The sequence below is a fragment of the Myotis brandtii genome, unplaced genomic scaffold (genome assembly GCF_000412655.1).
Source record: "Myotis brandtii unplaced genomic scaffold, ASM41265v1 scaffold454, whole genome shotgun sequence".
Lineage (NCBI taxonomy): Eukaryota > Metazoa > Chordata > Mammalia > Chiroptera > Vespertilionidae > Myotis > Myotis brandtii.
Genome location: NW_005367354.1, coordinates 5,913,611 through 5,919,632, shown reverse-complemented (window position 1 = coordinate 5,919,632; position 6,022 = coordinate 5,913,611). Strand labels below are relative to the sequence as shown.

The 6,022-nt window shown below is 58.1% G+C and overlaps 1 long non-coding RNA gene across 1 annotated transcript; it reads left to right on the top strand.

The window, feature by feature from the left end:
- Nucleotides 1-2,999: 2,999 nt before the first annotated feature.
- Nucleotides 3,000-5,006, top strand: LOC102252336. Its single transcript, XR_314096.2, has 3 exons — nt 3,000-3,191; nt 3,652-3,787; nt 4,726-5,006. It is a non-coding gene; the product is annotated as an uncharacterized LOC102252336 (long non-coding RNA).
- The last annotated feature ends 1,016 nt before the right edge of the window (nt 5,007-6,022 follow it).

The following is a 6,022-nucleotide window of genomic DNA, read 5'->3' as shown; positions in this document are numbered from 1 at the left end:
GGTTGGGGAGGGAGGAGATACACATCATGAGCACAGAGCTAGAGTGTGGCAGAGCCGGCACCATCAACAAGGCCTGTCAGCCATGAGGGTGCCTCTGGGAGGGGGGCACAGGGCTGCTTGGTCTTGGAGCTGATGGAGCCTCCTTTCACCTGGGGGTGACCAGCACTGGAAGCACAGAGGGTCCCCAGAAAGCCACGAGGGCAGAGAAGGGAGGGGGGAGGGGGACGGAGCAGGGCTGGTCAGACCCTCGCCTCCATCCCTCTTTCCAATAGTTCTGGATGGGGGACTAGATGGAGGAGCTGCCCCTGTGTGGGTCCCGCTGTGCACCCCGACCACGCTAAGCTGTAGGGGGTGTCCCGGGCCCTGGGAACTGGGAACAGGCACTAAGAGCAGACAAGCAGAAGCACGCTGTGAGAAGTGGCCCCAGGACTGGAGCCCGGAGCTGAGGGGCAGGCTCCCCACAGGTGAGGACTCCCCCAGGGCCTGTCACACAGAAGCCTCCGTAAGTCAGCCCCACGGCACTGGGTCAGGGCCCAGCAGCATCCCCACAGCACGGCCACTCCCAGCAAATGGCTGCAGTTCCCAGAGCCCAGAGCCCTGATGATCCACCAGCGGCCAAGTGGCACCACCGGGCAGCCTCACTGGCCCCACTGCCAGCCCCGGCCTCCTCGCCAGCGGTTTGACCACATGCCTTCCCGTTCCAGCCCTCCTCCCCCCTGCCACCCTCTTCTGCACCCCTACCCCAGCTCCCCTCCAGCCTCGTCATGCCCAGTGACTCAGCCGCCCTCCCAGGCCCAGCGCACATATCTGACATCATCTTCTCCAGTCCTTTCCAGCAAACCCATGAGTCTTGGCTTTCCTCTGATCCACCTTCCTCCTCAGTCAAGAACTCAAGACCTGGCCAGGGTCTTGGGAGTATCTGGGTGGCCTCAGTTTCCCATTGGGGAAGCTGAGTCCCTGTGAGGCCAGGAGCCTGTGTCAGTTCACGGGCTGTGGCATAGTTAGACTGGGCTCTCTGCCCAAAAGGGGCTGATTCTGGCTCCCTCGGGATGCCAGTAACTGAGCCCTCACTCTACACCTGCCCAGCGGGGCCCGAAACCAGGACCCAGACTCCCTGGGTCCCGGCTGCCCTTGGCATTGAGGCTCCAGGAGCAGCGGGAGGTCAAAGGAACCCCCCAGCCCCTTCCCACCGCCCAACGGGGAAGTGGCCAGCTCTTCCCCAGAGAGGCACTTGTTTCAGAGACAGTGGAGACTAGAAGGGTGCAAACCCCGCCAGGAAGAGGAGATTGGGCCCCAGCTTCACAGAGGCCGGGAGGGAGGGTGGGTGAGGACCGAGAGCTGAGAGAGGAGCAGACCCCGCCAGGCGCTGGCCCGTTCTCGTCCTCGGAGAACACCTGTGCCTCAGGAGGTAGGAACAGCTCGCTGCTCCACGGTGTCAGCCTCCCCCAGGAACGGGTTAGAAATACAGCCTGCAAGTCTGCCATCTCCACCAGACCTTCTGAACCAGACACGCAGAGGTGGGCCAGCAAGCCCTCCATTGCATGCTCAGGAATAAAGAACAGCCAAAGCAGTTCATAGGTCTGCTACTAGGTCAGGCCCTGCCCATCCGGCCCCCCAGGGGGGCTCCCCTCTGCGTGCCCCTGCTGTGAGCCCCTCCCACCACATCAGGCAGGCCTTCCACAGGCAGGACATTCCAGAGGGGTCTGGAATGAGTCTCATGGCCAGAGACGTGCCCTGTGGGCCTGGGTAACCCCAAAGGCACATCCCCACCCACTTGCCTGCCATGTTGCCTCTGTATTCCAGACAGGATTCTGCCTCAGTTTCCCTGCCTCACACTCCAGCTCACCATGGACCTCAGAACTCTGCCCTGGACCTCACCCACTCCACGGGCCCTGGACCGCGCCTGCACTGCGCTGGTCTCCTCACCGGGACGCCACGCCCTGCTGCTGTTCTTCCCGGTGCTAACTGCGTCCTTTGTAGACAAACAACCATCCCTAACCGTACTGCGGTCGCCCCAGACCTCCACTGATTTCTCACGTCTGCACCAACCGGAACCCCCCCCTCCCACCCTGGCCATGCCCTCATTGTCTTCTTTCTCCGGAGCCTCTTGGCTGGAGTAGCTGGCCCACCTTTCTCTCCTTACTGCTCCCTCATCCTCACGGACGCTCCTGTCATGTTCAAGATGATGGGACAACCAGCAGACAGAACATCTTTCTGGCTGGAAGGTTGAGGTCATTTCATGACAGCCTCTCCGAAGACATCCCAGTCATGGATGTGCTGCCATGTGCTTAGCTGGCCTGCCTGACCTTTGTCCCTTGGAATTTCTGCACGTCGGGGGCCCTGGGCTCCCTCTGCCCCAGGCCGCCCTCAGAGACACGGGAGCCAAGCTCACTGCCTGGCCCTCCTCGGAGCTTCTTTCCCTGATCCCGTAGCTAGACACCGTGGCTCCGTCTCCCCCATCACTGAAAGCCAAGGTCTGCTGTCCATTCTAATTGATTTTTCCAGACAGTTGAACACACACCAGTAGGCACTGGACTTTCTACTTGAACCATCTGGGATGAAGAAAAACCTTTCCAAAACACACTGTATTGCTCCCCACCTCCTGGAACGGATAAGAGCAGACTAAATAAAGCCTTTTCTCGGGACCACTAAATAATTATTATTTTTTGAGCCACTGTGAAAGTGTTTTTAATAGCTCTCACTGCAGGAAAATACAGAGAAATGAAAAGAAAAAATGAAGGGTCCCGGCTGATATCTTACCAACTAACGGCAATGACTAATGATTTTGCGTTGTATAACTTTCTGGACTTCTTCCTAAGCAAACACACTTTACCAGTTTGGGACGCAAATTCAGTCCCTCTTATTTATTCAGTAATTGCTGGCGCGGCATATGTTCATAGGAACAGGAAGCCTCACTCCACACCCACTGTTACATACCTAACCCCTCTGCCCCAAGGAATCTGGGAGCACTGGGTCCTGGGGCAGTCATTCTGATTGCAAATGGCAGTTGGAGAGAATGGAACACCCTGAGGTCCAGGCTCCCACAGCTGTGGCGTAGTGCATGGTATTGCTATGGAAACGGCCTTGCAAAGCCTGCTGGGATCATGCCTCACTGGGCCTGCCCCTTGCCCAGAGTCAGGTTCCAAGGTTAGCTGATATCTCACACTTCCAAGTTCAGCCATGTTCTCAGGGTAAGTGTGACCACGGCAGAGGCAGCTGCCTCCAGGGAGGCTCCTGTCCCCACCACACTCCGCACTCCGGGCCCAGCCCCATCGAGGCCCTGAGGCTAAGCCAGGTCACCAATTCCGACCCCCTTCTTCCCGGTGCCATCCCCTGGGGGCTGGGGCACTCCATCCCCATCTTCATCAGAGGAATTTCCACTTCAACAAGGAAGGGGCCTCTGTCCTCGTCCCTTTCTCCCCGATGTCCCTCGGCCCCCAGCCAGAGAACTCCCTGCAGGCACTGAGAGGAGCCTGCTCCCTCCTCTCCAGGGGAAATCAAGGCGAATTAGCCTCGCCTGTGGGTGACCAAGAGGGGCCTTAAATCCCATAGCCTGCTTCCCTGAACAAAGTCAGTTCTCATCCGTTGTCTAGAAAAAGAAGCTGATAACACCTTGTATTAAAAAGAAAAAAAAACGTTCTGACCTACCAGGCTGCCGTACACCCATTCTCCAGATGCAAACGTTGAGGTCGTTCACTTCTCGAGAGAGCACCAGCCTCCAGCACCGAAGATTCATCACACAGCAGTTTTCTCGGAATTCCTCTCTGGCCCCAGCCCCCCAGGCCAGGTAACCACAGCTGACCCGACGGTACTACTTATGGGGCTCCAGGTGCAGCGGTGACCACCCCTCGGGTCTAAGGAGAAGGAGGGCTTTCTTTCCAGGCCAGAGACGACCCCCACTGCCTGGGCCAAGGACACATCTCGTCAACTCAGGGGTCGTGGCAGGAGCTGGGGTGGGCCAGTCCACGCAGCGAGGGCCCCTTGGCCTCCCTGAGTGCTGAGGGTGGGCAGGCTGGCCTGCGTGTATGGATGGATGTTCTTTGAGAGAATTTTAAATATGTTTGTCCCAGATTGAGAAAAGAGAAAAGTAAAGGGGCCGGAGTGCTTGGGAGCTGGCCCTCCTGCTCTCCAGCGTCCTCTCCTCCGCCCACGGCCCACCCCCGCTGTGCGCCTCGTGTTTGGCATTGGGGCGCCCCTCTGCCTTCCACTGGGAAGCACAGCCAGTGTTGGGGGACGAGGAGGTCTGCACCTTCCCTCCCCCACTCCAGCTCTGGGGACGGCACTCTTTGCTCTGGGGGTCAGGACATGGAAGGCAAAGAGCTGGTGCCACCTGCCCCTCTACCCCAGCTCCTGGAAGCAGAGGGCCCTGCACAGAGCCGGGGCCCAAATTCTCACGCTCAAAGCCAAACATCCAGTGTTTGGCCTCAGGCTGGGTGGACGGGTGGACAACTCATCCGACCAGCTCTGCGAGGCGGAGGTGAAGGCGAAGGGAGGGAAAAGGCAAGGACAGTAGCACCTCTGGAAGCTGGAGGAGGAGCGGAGGGCTGGGCCTCCCCAAGAGGTGGCAGCTCCCCGGGCAGTGGGCAGCGGGGGCAGGGCACGGGGACAACTGGGGAAGCCATCGCCTGAAGCCCCTCCCAGGAGGCTCCCTGGATTCTCAGTTAACAAGTGAGCAGAGGGACTGTGCGAGGTTCTCACACGGTGTCTGCCTTCTCATTTTCCCAGGTCAGCCCTCCCCGGACTCCTCTGCCTTCCTGCCTCCAGCCTCTCCCTGCCAACCATCCGAGTCTGCTGCTTCCTTCATCTCCTTAAAGCACCAGTTTTATTAGGTGTCAGAGTTCTGCTTCTGAACCTTCCCTGGCTCCCACGCCTGAGGAGGTGCAGCTCAAATCCCACAGCCTGCAACCTGCTGCCCTGGCATCATGAATAATGGCACCTCCTCGCCCGGCCGGCGTGGCTCAGTGACTGAGTATCCATCTGTGAACCAGCAGGTCACAGTTCCATTCCCGGTCAGGGCACATGCCCAGGTTTCGGGCTCGATCCCCAGTAGGGGACATGCAGGAGGCAGCCGATCCATGATTCTCTCTCATCATTGATGTTTCTATCCCTCTCTCCCTCCCTCTTCCTCTTGAAGTCAATAAAAATATTTTTTTAAAGTAATAATAACAGCACCTCATCTCATGCAAAACATGTCCCAGTTTGGGCAATAAATGATGCGGTCAACTTGCCTACCATCCACTCCCAATGCCACACGCCAGGCTGGTGTCCCGCGGTCTCGCCGCGAACCTTGAGTCTCCGAGTCAGTGCTGCTTAACTCTGGCCGCTCATTAGAACCACTTGGGAGCCTTTAGTAAATACCACCGCCTGGGCTCACCCTAAAGCCATTTAATTAAAACGGAATCTCTCCGGACGGAGCCCAGGCTTTGGTGGTTGTTGTTTAAGCCCTGGGTAACTCTGGTGTGCAGCCAGGGTTGGAAATAATTGACCGAGTCAAACAGGTGTCCTGGAACCCTGTCCCTGAGCCTGTCTCAGACATTGTGTCCCTGACTGTTTTCAGAACTTGCTCCCATTGTCTATCACCGTTTTTGAGTCCTACCCAAGCCACCAAGCTCAGTTCCCACACGGCTTCCCCTTCGTCTGTCTCAACCCCTGAGCTGAAAGGGCCTCCCCTCCCCGCCTCCTCCCCGCCCTCTCCCCCCACAGCTGCGCTGTATTAAGCCACAACCTAGGTCCACGTGTTCCCTCCTTCATAGTCTATGAGTCCTGTGGGGTGGATCATGTCTGATTCATCCCTGGGACCCCAGGGCCCAGACCCAACTTGCAGTCAAGGTCCCCGCCCCTGGCTGAGTGACTGTTACTGCTGACCCTGAACTTGGGCAGCACCACCCACCACCATGCTGCCTCTCCAAGTTAACTTTCTTTTCCTGGGTGTGTGGCCTCCCATCCATCCATTCATCCTGCTTTGTGTCTGAGGCTGCCTTTTCCATCTCCTCTTCTTGATTCCCAGAACTATTGGAGAACT